Source organism: Amblyomma americanum, chromosome 8 (assembly GCF_052857255.1).
Source record: "Amblyomma americanum isolate KBUSLIRL-KWMA chromosome 8, ASM5285725v1, whole genome shotgun sequence".
NCBI lineage: Eukaryota > Metazoa > Arthropoda > Arachnida > Ixodida > Ixodidae > Amblyomma > Amblyomma americanum.
In genome coordinates this window covers 133,730,437-133,745,158 of record NC_135504.1, presented here as the reverse complement: position 1 = coordinate 133,745,158, position 14,722 = coordinate 133,730,437, and positions in this window count along the sequence as shown.

The following is a 14,722-nucleotide window of genomic DNA, read 5'->3' as shown; positions in this document are numbered from 1 at the left end:
ACGACTATGCGAGGAGAACCATTCCGCAGACCTCTGCACATCTGAGGGTGCCATTTAGAGTCTCTGTGGCGGCGTCCATCCGGCTTACGATGCTGGCTATCCCAAACGTTCAGATGAGCAGAATGTTCTGCACATCATTAAGCTTAGAATGTGCTGTATAGCTGATGCTTATGCACAATTAGACCGGAAAAGGCAATCTTATGCGGGTCTTGCTAAGTAATCCGTGTCTGAGGCAGAGGAATTGCTGACAATTGAAGTATGTGGCGTCAGCTGTCGAGAAGGCGCTTGCAGGTGTTGCGGACCGTACGTTGACTACCTTCATTGAACCTCTATCCCAGGTCATTTCAAGCCAGGTTGCTCATTCAACTGTCGGGCTTCCCGTTCCATCCCATAGCCCCTCTGGTGTCTCTCCCCTGGCTCCTATTCCTGCTGCGTCCTCGTCTGTGCCTGTACATGGTGCCGGGTATACCAGCCTCTCTACCGTTTGCAGTATGGACGTCGAGATGGCGAATCTTTCCCAGAAGCGTCGAGCTCCTTCCTCTCCGTCGAAGTCTGCCCTCCCAAGCAACAAAAGCAGTAAAGGTTCCCCCAGTAATTCACATAAAACTGGTGTGTTAAAAAAGACTGTCAAAGCCTTTTTGCTTTTACAGTAACAATGGCGGGGTTGAGAGTACAACAGTGGAATTGCCATTCAGTCGCATCTTCTTTTCACGATTTACAGTACCTTGTCTTACAATTCGACCCAGACATAATTTTACTTCAAGTAACTTGGCGTACTCCTATTAGGTCATTCTTCATAAAAAATGTCCGGGTATTCCGAGCCGATCGCAATCGCGGCTGGGGTGGTGGCTTCTAACATTACTTTCTTCTAACTTATTTCATCGGGAGCATGTGTCACACCAAATCCAAACACCTGACTGCGAATTGCTGGCTGCTGATACCGCAATTCTACAGTGTGCTTCCCTTACTGTTGCTGATGTTTACTTTCCTCCCAGGTGTCCACAGCACAGATAATATAAATGTTGTTTTGCATTCTAACAATAGAGTGGTGATTGCTGGTGATTTCAATTTTAATCACGTAATCCGGGGTTTTCCTACTGGTGCATGTGGGCAGCTTCTTTGGTCATGGATGCCGTCAAAAAACGTGCGTTGCTGTAACAGTTCAGGAGTTACTTTCATGCGTTCCGGTTCTCGGTCTGTCATTGCCTTAAAATTCGAAGTGAACGAGGTGCAGGTTTCTTCGTGGTTCACAGTGGATTGTGGTACTTCCAGTGATCACTTTCCAATCACTTTCACGATAGCAGCTTCCCCCCTCAGGGCGACTTCTTCTCCACAAAATTTCGTAAACCACACACTTTTAAAAAAACTTGTGCATTCCTCTTTCTCCTCCATTGCATCATCTGATACCTTGTATCGCGCTAGCCAAGTTCTCTATTCCGTTTTAGGGGTCTCTGAGCGTTCCGTGTTCATGGTGGAATCTACGGCCAAAAACAAACAGCCCTCACTATGGTGGAATGATGACTGTGAGAAAGCATATTGTCTTAGAAAATCTGCCTGGAAAAGCATCTCTCATAACCACAGCCCGCGAAATGGGATAAATTACAAATTTTTCGCAGCTTCATTTAAAAAAAGCATTGGTGAGGCGAAGGAAGAGTACAATGCGAGTTTGAACAGCCGTCTTTCAAGCCCAAATAACTCTAAACAAAATAACTCTATGGAACGCAACCTTAATACGCCTTCATCTCATGTTACACAGTCAGTGGGTTACCACCGCAGGATGCAAAAAAAAGAGAACAACTTGACCAGATAGCACAAGGCCTTGCTCACCGCTTTGAACCGCGGTTGGTGGTTCCATTTGTCCTACCTCCTCCACGCGCGGACTTCATTGCGGTTACCCCCTCTGAATTATTTTCCATTGTTACTGGCCTCACACCTGCTGCTCCTGGGTGCGATGTTGTTTCTATAGATGAGACAACACCTGGATGCGTCTTTTTCTGTTTGGATCTGCACCAAACCGCCGCCAATCTCCCCCGTGGGTATGTGCCATTGTATTAGAGGCATCAACAACAACAACGTTCCCAAATGGTGGTCGTCCGGATCGGAGCTATATTAGCGACAGATAGTAATCTCCTCTTAAAAACTGCTGGATTGCATCTGTCTTCGAGTACAGTCCGAAGCGTACAAAGATTGTCCTAGCCCGTTTTGTACACTTATCGAAAAATCTGTTAGCCTGTACCAGATACAGCAGGGTAGAATAACCTTTTTTTCACGTAGACAGCGAAAACTGATTAGCGTGTGGCGCCCGTTATGCTTACCAATTACACTTATGATAGTAATCAATACTTCGGACAAAGATTCTTTCTGAAAAAAAGATTAAGCAAGTGAATATCAGTCGATAGAATGATAGAATTAAGGATCCATGAGTGATATGAAAATAGCCGAGTTCGTTGCTCAATCGCAGTGCTTTTACTTCATTATGTGTTTTAACGACTAAAAGTTGCAAGCATTGAAACGTGATTTCGAAGTAGCATTGTTATTCATAAGAATATATTTTCACTAAAAATAATCGAGCACCACAAGGATGAGTTATTTATAGTCGCGCATGGCTCGAAAATAATGAAATATTAAAGGAAAATGCTTCTAAAATGCCGCTCCAATAGAATACCCAAGAGCAGACGTTTACTGTAATGATTTAAATCAGGTCAAACGGGCATCATCTGATGTTCTCGCAATGTTCAGATTATGTTGCTGACAGTGCTATTGGTCACTGCCCCAAAATAGCCCTTGAGATTTTTGAAAAACATATAGGTATCATGTCCAGATCAAATAAATCTGTTATTCGGTGAATTTAAAAGATGCAAACGAACATTCGGAGCTTGATCTCTTCGCTACCACGATATTTGTAACACGGTATGTGGTGTTCTAAGTCATCCGGAAATGGAGTTTCCAATATTTATGCTCGGAATATATGTATATTTATCCGCTCATAAAATTTTGAAAAAAAAAACTACTTTCCCTCTCTTAACAACTAAAGACATTCCCTTAAGAGAACACACTTAATGAGGTGCATCACCCGTGCTCTGCTTAAAATTTACTCGCCGCCTGCATGCTAGGTACGTCTTAAGAATTTTTACCGGCTGAAAAAAAAAATACGGGAAGATATCTAACTGTTGCTCTCTGATCTCTGAAATGCACTACTGTTATCGCTAACATAACATCACAAAAGCGTGTCTCTACCTAATTCGAAGCAAGTAGAGGCATTAGCTTGTTCCAGATGCAAACATAAATTAAATGATCAATTTGACAATCTGGATTTATGCACAAATGACTTAGCTTATGGTGAGTATTTATTATATAAAATAAGATATAATAAACTCGATGCTTCATTTCGAGTAATAAATTTGGGATCATAAGCTATGTATATACATATAGTAAAAATGTAGACCAAAGTTTGAAACCATTTATTGGCGTTTCGGCCACGCAACGGCCTTCGTCAGGATGCCGGAATAGAAGCGGAAGGCACAGGATATGTAGATAGATGCACAACGAGTACATGAACATATCGAACACGAAACTAAAAGCAATAACGCCTCACGCACGTGGAAGCAAGGCGATATGTGGATCACAGTAGTGGACAGAAGGGCTACCTTGCGAGATTTTTTCTGCTGATTATAATAACTACACGACGCAGCAACAGCAGATTAACATGCATGTCAGGATAATTAAGTTCGTATGCAACGAGACCTAAGATAACAATTCACAAATATTTGAATGCAAAAACCAATACGCGAGAAATTAAACACGATCTAGGGAACATATCACGGAGAGGAAAACAAACAGTAGCATGAACGTCTGCCGCTATGTAAAGAATTCAAACTATGCCGCCATCTGTATGTTAAGCTCGAACATTTGAAAAACAATAAAATCAAATATCATACTCCTGCAATGACATATATATATATATATATATATATATATATATATATATATATATATATATATATATATATATATATATATATCTCACAAAAGTCTTCCCGGATCCAGAATTTTATAATGCAGAAAAGAGGGGCACATGAAAGGAAACACAGATTTATTAACGACGTTTCGGCCGGGACCCGGCCTTCGTCAGGTAATGCACAAAGCATCTGTGCTTGGTCCTTAAATACTTGTCCTATGATAAGACATAAGACCAGCCACTAATGGTTGATGACAATGTAATAAAATGCGCATGACGTCCACAGTGGCGCACAGTGATGAGGCTTACAGGCTTTCGGGGTTGGCACGTGCTCCTCGCAAGTAAAGAGAGCATAAAAATGCATTAAAAAAAGTTTCTCTGGGGCATGCCGAAAACAATAATAAACAACACGCTTTGCGGCGTTGAAAGCATGGCACAGAAACACGCGGCCAGTAACTTCGTCATTGATAAACAATGAGATTAAACACAAAAAGTACACAGGGCCTAGATGATACAGTACACAGGTATTGCCACGTGTTGGGCTCGAGTCCTGCACAATCGAGAATAAAAAAAAAAGCAAAGAAGGAAGCTTGTACAAACATGCTAAAAAATACTGCATGGATAGCACAGAAATCAAAGGCAATCATCAGCTCGTGTTGCATTATTCGCTACTTTGAGAGGAAAGATATTTTGCAGGGTTTTCATTCAAACCGGACGTAAGTGCTCTGAATTTGAAAATTAGGAAAGATTCTAGAACTTCTCTGTCATGATAAGATTTGAAGCCAGATTCAAGTATTGTGGCTTTAATGTTATTAAATGAGTGGCCGGGAGTCGCGACTAGTCTTGAGAGCGGAAGATTAGGAAGGGTATTGGCATGTGATCGGTGGTTATTCAATCGCAACATGAAGAAAACTTCAGTCTGCCCGATGTACTGAAGCTTACACACACCGCATTCGAGCAGATAGAGAACATTGCTGCTGTCGCAAGTGAAATTGCCTTTTATTTTACAGTAAAAGTCTGACGCAGTACTTCTTGCCAATGTGGTAGTGTTCATATGCGTGCACACCTGACAACGAGGATTTTTGCAAGGGCAGCAGCCTGTTGGAGATGGGTTAGTTGTCTTTGATGAAGTTAGCATGTCGCGCAGGTTCCGTGACCTGCGGTATACTACGCGGGGTGGCTGTGAAAGATTCGTGTCAGGCGGCTGCTCTGCATAAGAACATTGCGATGTTTCCGGAGGATGCGGTTAACATTGGGCATTGATGCACAATGGGTTAGCACTAAAGTGGGGTTTGATGGTCGTTCCGCGTGTTTATCTGAACGAAGGATTTCCTTGCGATCCATTGCATCTGCGCGTTTTATTGCGTCATCAATTATTTGCGGTGGGTATCTTTGTCTAGTAAGAGCATTTCGCAGTTTCCCACAGTTGTTAGCAAAGTTGGAATCGTATGAGGAAATCTCTTTGAAACGAAGTGCTTGGCTATAAGGTATACTAGTCTTACAGTGCCTCGCATGGCTACTTTGGAAATGCAGGTATCGATGCCTGTCGGTCGGTTTCCTATAGAGCTTAGTTGTGAGTTTGGCGCCATACAATGATACTGTTACGTCCAAAAAATTAATGGTTGACAACGAGTATGACCCCGTAAAAGAAATTGAAGAGTGAACGTTATTAAATGCTGCTAAGAAAGATAGAAGTTCTGATTCGCCGTGCTACCAGATGAGAAAAATATCATCTATGTAGCGCTTGTAATAAAAGAGTTTTAAGCTACAACTGCCAGGGAATTTGTCCTCAAGTAATCCCATAAAAATATTTGCATAATTCGGGCCTATTTTTGTCCCCATTGAGGTACCGCTCACTTGTACAAAATGCTCGCAATTGAATAAAAAATTATTTAACTGGAGAATTAGCCTCCATAGGAACTCAAGAGTGGATGTATCGACCACATTGTCGAAACTTATATCATCATATGCGTGGAGTACCGCGCGAATACCATCTTCATGTGGAATATTAGTATATAGAGAAGCGACATCCATGGTACCAAGTAGCGAACCATGAGGGATATCAAGGTCAATAATATCTGTTAAGAAATGGTTGGTGTCTTTCAGGTAAGATGGAAATGTGGGTGGGATAATGTTGATCAAACTGTCAACATAGCGGGACAAGGGCTCAGTGACCGTTCCAATGCCTGAGACTATGGAACGTCCGGGATTGTCTGGTTTATGTATGTTAGGTAAAAGATAAAATCTGCCTGCAATCGGGCTCAGAAGTACTAGTGATCGTTTTGCTTTTTCAAAAAGTTTTCCATCTTTCACGAGCTCGCCTCTACTATCTAATATTATTTCCTTAAATTTGTCCGTACGGTCAGCATCCAATCGTTTATAAAACGCGATGTCATTAAGCTGTCTTTCGGCCTCAGCAATATATTTGGTCTTGTCCATGACTACCACTGCGCCACCTTTTTTGCGGGCTTGATAACAATTTGAAGGCGATTCTGCAGTGACTCAATTGCTTTTGTTTCAGCCATGGACAAGTTATGCCTAAAAGAAGAACGTTTTTCATATATTTTTAGAATATCCTGTTGCACAGCGGTTATGTATAGATTGAGGTATTTGTCCCGATGACAGGGTGGGGCCCATTGACAATGTGATGGCATATGAGTAGACGACGGCCGTTCTTGAAAAAACTGGCGTAGCCTCAGCGTGCGCGCAAAGTTTTCTAAATCTTTTACTGGCTGGAATTCGTTATAACCACCCGTCGCTGGACAGAAGTTCAAGCCGCGCGTGAGCACAGCAGTTTCTGCCTCAGACAAAACACATTTTGATATGTTGACGATGTTTGTTTCGGGCGGTGCATTGACCATTACATCACGCTGTGGAGGTAACGAGCAGATGTTATTCCGTAGAAACTTCTTGCATTTTATAGCTTCAACCTCTTTAGATTTCTGTGCTTTATATTCATCTAGCACAGCACACTGTACAGGCGTTAGGGTGAATGTGGCGCGCAGTTGTTTTTCTCTGTTGGTTAAGTCTTTAACCGACGACCGATAATGGTCAATAACAATGCGCGCGAGATCTAAGGATGCTTTCTCTAGAGTATCGTTGCACCTTTTTGCGTTTCGTGTAGACATTTAAGAGGTAGCTGGTTTCAAAGTGAGCTTATGGCCTTTGGGGGCCGTTTAAGCGGCGACGTAAGTACAGAGGGTGGACGCGTAAAGTTGATATCGGACGCGTTTGTCAATCAACTTTCTCAGCCTAAAAAATCCAGTTGACGTCTCCATACCGTTCAAAGCGGTGCCTAGTCAGCCCCGCAGTGCCGTCGCCGGTTCACCGGCTTGCTTCTCAGAGGATAGCTGTGCTGTGGGGTAGTTTTGGCTGATTATTTGCGGGGTCGTTTCTTGCTTCTTCCCGCTTCCGCAGTGGGCAGATCATTACAGGTGGGCTGCTTTCTAGAGGGCAGGCTATTGGTCCCCTGGCGGGCGATGGGACGGCCACTAGAGACCTTCGGTTCGGTGGGTCTCATGGGCAAGTGGTCACTCCAGGATCTAGAAGATATATCTGGTTGATTACGGGAACACAACCGCTGTAGGTGGCTCGCCATTAGTGAAACGCCCTCGTAGCTCGGGTGGACGCCGTCAGCTGCAAGGACACGCCCCGGAGGAAACCACTCAAAGCCGTGGTCGAAGAAGAAGACATGCCGTGAGTACCGACAGAAATTGCGCAGACGATCGTTGAAGTCGCAGACCTCACAGTTACAGTGTCGTACAGTCGCAGCATTCCGATTTGCACGACGCCGGTTAGTCCATCGAGGAAGTAGAAGGCTGGCGTAAATCCTATGTAGTCCAGGCCGTGCTGCAGTTATGAAGTTCAGCAGGTCTCGATATTTCTCAAAGGTGATGCGTCCTGTGTTGTTGACCAAATCATTGGTACCGACGTGTAGAATTAACGTCGTAGCAGGTAAAGGCAAGAAGTCAAGGAGGGGACGAGCATCACTTATAGTCGTTCCACACTGTGAGATGAAGGCCGGCGTTCCCACTTGAAGCGGATCAAAGTGCTCGAAAAGGTATTTAGTTTGCGGGTCTCTTATGACAACCGTGGTAACTGGCGTCTTCGGGAACTTCCACATGATGGTTTTCGTCGTGGCCCGCTCAGGATCCATAGCTGAGTATACTTCACAAAAGTCTTCCCAGATCCAGAAATTTTTAATACAGAAAAGAGGGGCACACGAACGGAAACAAAGATTTATTAACGACGTTTCGGCCGGGGCCCGGTCTTCCTCAGGTAATGCACAAAGCATCTGTGCTTGGTCCTTAAATACTTTTCCTATGATAAGACATAAAACCACCCACTAATGGCTGATGACAATGTAATAAAATGCACATGACGTCCAAAGTGGCGCACAGTGATGAGGCTTACAGGCTTTCGGAGTTGGCACGTGCTCCTCGCAAGTAAAGATAGGATAAAAAAGCATTAAAAGTTTCTTTGGGGCGTGCAGAAAAAAACAATAAACAACACGCGTTGCGGCATTGAAGGCATGACACAGAAACAAGCGGCCAGTCACTTCGTTATTGATAAACATTGAGATTAAACACAAAAAAGTACACGGCGCATAGATAGAGTACACAGGTATTGACACGTGTTTTTGTTTTTAGTGTGAAGCGACTATCAGTGATGCTCGTCCTCTCCTTGACTGCGTGCCTTCATCTGCTACGACGCTTATTCTACACGTCGGTACCAATGAGCTACGAGGGCGTTGCACTAATGGCGAGCCACCTACAGCGGTTGTGTTTCCGTAATCAACCAGATATATCTTCTAGGTCCTGGAGTGACCACTTGCCCATGAGACCCACCGAACCGAAGGTCTCTAGTGGCCGTCCCATCGCCCGCCAAGGGACCAATAGCCTGCCCTCCAGAAAGCAGCCCACCTCTAATGATCTGCCCACTGCGGAAGCGGGAAGAAGCAAGAAACGACCCCGCAAATAATCAGCCAAAACTACTCCACAGCACAGCTATCCTCTGAGAAGCAAGCCGGTGAACCGGCGACGGCACTGCGGGGCTGACTAGGCACAGCTTTGAACGGTATGGAGACGTCAACTGGATTTTTTAGGCTGAGAAAGTTGATTGACAAACGCGTCCGATATCAACTTCACGCGTCCACCCTCTGTACTTACGTCGCCGCTTCAACGGCCCCCAAAGGCCATAAGCTCACTTTGAAACCAGCTACCTCTTAAATGTCTACACGAAACGCAAAAAGGTGCAACGATACTCTAGAGAAAGCATCCTTAGATCTCGCGCGCATTGTTATTGACCATTATCGGTCGTCCGTTAAAGACTTAACCAACAGAGAAAAACAACTGCGCGCCACATTCACCCTAACACCTGTACAGTGTGCTGTGCTAGATGAATATAAAGCACAGAAATCTAAAGAGGTTGAAGCTATAAAATGCAAGAAGTTTCTACGGAATAACATCTGCTCGTTACCTTCACAGCGTGATCAGGGGTAAGCCTCTATCCTTATTACAGTCCTACTTAGCAAACAGGCAGCAATGCGTATATCTTGCCAACCATCAATCGTCCTTTTTACCAGTCACCAGAGTTGTACCGCAGGATAGCGTGCTGGGCTCTTTATTATTCAATGTGTATATCAACAATATTGTAAACATTGATAAGACCTTAAAATTCATTATATATGCTGATGATTGCACAGTACTATTCTCTGGTGTAGATGTAACTAAACTAATGATCAAATGTAACCAATTGCTTGATACCCTTCAGAAGTGGTGTGGTGCTAATATACTCAAAATCAATCCTACAAAATCAAAAGTGATGGTATTTCGACCAAAAAACAAGGCTATCAGGTTTGAAGGTGTTATTACCTGTGCTGGTGAGAAAATTGAAATCGTTCATGAACACACCATACTTGGGGTAACATTTTCTTCTAACCTTACTTGGGATTCACACGTTCAAAAGTTGACTAATAGTCTCTCGTCAGTGACAGGCGCAACCTGTCGCTGCCGCACTTTTCTTCCTTGTAAAATAAAACTTCAGATATATAATGCGCTATTTGCCTCACGAATTAATTACTGTTCCTTAGTTTGGCTCACAACTACTAAACCAAACATAGAGAAAATTTCACTGCTCCAAAAGAAAGCCATTCGTCATATTGCGAATCTTGATTACTTAGGTCATACTCGACAAGCTCTCCAGGCGCACAATGTTGTAAGGATTCAAAATATGTACGAATTGCGAATTCTGTTGTCATACTATTTCCCTTCCAGCTTCAGATCAATGGTAGAAGGTAACACACTGCTAAAAGAAAATAGCCATCCAGTAAACACACGCAACACAGACAAATGGCTAGTACCGTTTTTTCGAACAGACTATAGGCTGCAGACACTAGAATACAATCTTCCCACAATTCTCAACAAATACAAAGACACGAATAAATCTACCAAAGCTACACTACGTCATTATTTTGTAATGATGTAACCTGATGTTCTTTCTCTTAGCTGAAAATTTCTCTCCAGTTTTCCTTAGTTTTTTTTTAACAAACTTCTCGTTTAAAGTGTTAATAAAGTGTGTAAGATTTGCTGTCATTTATTGAGCTGATTGTATGCATATTTCCTTGCAGTTAGTGTTACTTGCCGAACTGATATTTTTGGTGTCCTCTTAATATAACTATATGTTCACTGCATTTACTTGAATCCATGATACCCTTTTGTTTCATTGTTGTATCAACTATTTTCGTCTCGATCTATATGAATATTCTTTTAATGTGTGCTGTTATGCCTTGTAACGGCTGGCTGGGGCCTCGTCAAGCTGTTTACGCACAGCTTTTAGCCCAGACAGCCGACCAGAACCTTCTGGAAAATAAATTGAATTGAATTGAATTGAATGCACCGCCCGAAACAAACATCGTCAACATATAAAAATGTGTTTTGTCTGAGGCAGAAACTGCTGTGCTCTCGCGCGGCTTGAACTTCTGTCCAGCGACGGGTGGTTATAACGAATTCCAGCTAGTAAAAGATTTAGAAAACTTTGCGCGCACACTGAGGCTACGCCAGTTTTTTCAAGAACGGCCGTCGTCTACTCATATGCCATCACATTGTCAATGGGCCCCACCCTGTCATCGGGACAAATACCTCGATCTATACATAACCGCTGTGCAACAGGATATTCTAAAAACGTATGAAAAACGTTCTTCTTTTAGGCATAACTTGTCCATAGATGAAACAAAAGCAATTGAGCCACTGCAGCATCGCCTTGAAATTGTTATCAAGCCCGCAGACAAAGGTAGCACAGTGGTAGTCACGGACAAGACCAAATATATAGCTGAGGCATAAAGACAGCTTAATGACATCACGTTTTATAAACGATTGGATGCTGACCCTACGGACAAATTTAAGGAAAAATTATTAGATAGTATAGGCGAGCTTGTGAAAGATGGAAAACTTTTTGAAAAACCAAAACAATCACTAGTACCTATGAGCCCGATTGCTGGCAGATTTTATCTTTTACCTAACATACATTTACCAGACAAACCCGGCCGTCCCATACTCTCAGGCATTGGAACGGTCACTGAGCCCTTGTCCCGCTATGTTGATAGTTTGATCAACATTATCCCACCCACATTTCCATCTTACCTGAAAGACACCAACCATTTCTTAACAGATATTATTGACCTTGATGTCCCTCATGGTTTGCTACTTGGGACCATGGATGTCGCTTCTCTATATACTAATATTCCACATGAAGATTGTATTCGCGCGGTACTCCGCGCATATGATATAAGTTTCGACAAGGTGGTCGATACATCCATTCTTGAGTTCCTATTGAGGCTAATTCTCCAGTTAAATAATTTTGAATTCAATGGCGAGCATTTTGGACAAGTGAGCGGTACCTATATGGGGACAAAAATAGGCCCAGATTATGCAAATATTTTTATGGGATTATTTGAGGGCAAATTCTTTGGCAGTGGTAGCTTAAAATTCTTTTATTACAAGCGCTACATAGATTATATTTTTCTCATCTGGCAGCACGGCGAATCAGAACTTCTATCTTTCACAGCAGCATTTAATAACGTTCACCCTTCAATTTCTTTTACGGGGTCATACTCGTTGTCAACCATTAATTTTTTGGACGTAACAGTATCTTTGTATGGCACCAAACTCACAACTAAGCTTTATAGGAAACCGACCAATAGGCATCAATACCTGCATTTCCAAAGTGGCCATGCGAGCCACTGTAAGACTAGTATACCATATAGCCAAGCACTTCGTTTTAAAAAGATTTGCTCATACGATTCCAACTTTGCTGACAACTGTGGGAAACTGCGAAATGCTCTTACTAGGCAAGGATACCCACCGCAAATAATTGACGACGCAATAAAACGCGCAGATGCAATGGATCGCAAGGAAATCCTTCGTTCAGATAAACACGCGGAACGACCGTCAAACCCCACTTTAGTGCTAACCCATTGTGCACCAGTGCCCAATGATATAGGCATCCTCAGGAAACATCACAATGTTCTTATGCAGAGCAGCCGCCTGACACGAATCTTTCCACAGCCACCCCGCGTAGTATACCGCAGGTCACGGAACCTGCGCGACATGCTAACTTCATCAAAGACAACTAACCCATCTCCAACAGGCTGCTGCCCTTGCAAAAATCCTCGTTGTCAGGTGTGCACGCATATGAACACTACCACATTGGCAAGAAGTACTGCGTCAGACATTAACTGTAAAATAAAAGGCAATTTCACTTGCGACAGCCGCACTGTTACCTATCTGCTCGAAAGCGGTGTGTGTAAGCTTCAGTACATCGGGCAAACTGAACTACCCTTCAGGTTGCGATTGAATTACCACCGATCACATGCCAATACCCTTCCTAATCTTCCGCTCTCAAGACATGTCGCGAATCCCGGCCACTCATTTAATAACATTAAAGCCACAATGCTTCAATCTGGCTTCAAATCTCACCATGACAGAGAAGTTCGAGAATCTTTCCTAATTTTCAAATTCAGAGCACTTACGTCCGGGTTTGAATGAAAACCCTGGTGAAATATATTTTCTCTCAAAGGAGCGAATAATGCAACACGTGCTGATGATTGCCTTTTGTTTTCTGTGCTATCCATGCAGTACTTTTTATCATGTTTGTACAAGCTTCCTCCTTTGCTTTTTTTTTATTCTCGAATGAGCAGGACTCGAGCCGAACACGTGTCAATACCTGTGTACTGTATCATCTAGGCCCTGTATACTTTTTTGTGTTTAATCTCATTGGTTATCAATGACGAAGTGACTGGCCGCGTGTTTTTGTGCCATGCCTTCAACGCCGCAACGCGTGTTGTTTATTATTGTTTTCTGCAAGCCCCAGAGAAACTTTTTTAATGCTTTTTTATGCTCTCTTTACCTGCGAGGGTCACGTGCCAACCCCGAAAGCCTGTAAGTCTCATCACTGTGCGCCACTTTGGACGTCGTGCGCATTTTATTACATTGCCATCATTCATTAGTGGCTGGTCTTATGTCTTATCATAGGCAAATATTTAAGGACCAAGCACAGATGCTTTGTGCATTACCTGCCGAAGGCCGTGCTCCGGCCGAAACGTCATTAATAAATCCGTGTTTCCGTTCGTGTGTTATTATTTTCTGCATTATATATATATATATATATATATATATATATATATATATATATATATATATATATATATATATATATATATATATATATATATATATATATATATATATATAAGACGGAAGTCTCCTGCCATGTCTGCACTTTATTTTGTTTATTTGTTTACTCTTTAAGGCCAGGGCACGCTAGTGCACGCATCTCTAATTTTTATCTGTTGGACGATTCCGCCGCCGTCTGTGCACCTGTGCACCTTATTCGCACCTTACTGTGCACCTTGCTGTTTACCTTACTCGCCGCCGCTCTGTTGTTGCCTTAAGGGGCGGCTATTATCCCCTCCCGTTCCTCGTTTTTCTTTTTTTTTTCCCGGGCCGGCTCCCTGTGTCTGCTCGCTGGGCGGCAGGGGACAGCGCGTTTTTCTTTTTCCGTGTTTTTGTTTCTCCTTTTCTCTCTTTTTAGTTTTTTTCTTTTGTGCCCAACTTCTTTCCAGCATCCGTTTGCTTGTTGTTTTGTTCATGTCTCGTAAATGTGTGCCAATTCCAACCCCTTAAGAAGAGGAGGAAGATCGCTGTAACTTCAGTGTTGAGAAAGGAGAGGCTCTGTCCGAAACGTCGACTCAAAATAAATCTATGGCTAAATGAAGAGTTTCTCAACTTTGCATTTTACCTCTAGCAACCATATTTGTTTATTTATATATGGAAATACATTTAGCAAATATATTTGTTTAGTTATATATGTATATATACGAAGGCAGTAAAGAGGAAACGCGAAATAGAGGCCACTAATGGTAGTTAAAATTTGGATGTGAAAGACGTAGGGGTTTAATTTTTCTAGGCTTTCATTCAAACCTGAAGACACTGTATAAAATACATAGATGTCAAAACTCTAAAATCTTGATAATATATAATTATAAAAACGGATTCAAGATTAGTAGCTGAAATATGGTCATATGATTGGCCAGGCAGCTCAACATGCCTTGAAAGGCACAAAATTGGAAGAAACGAGACATGGTCTCTCGTTGGTACAGACTAGTGCGGAAGGGGTTCTGAGCTGAGGGTTTTCAGTAGAAGGAGTCTGAGCTATATATTTTGGCTGAACATGACCGCATCTTAGAGCTTGAGTGCACTGGTCGCA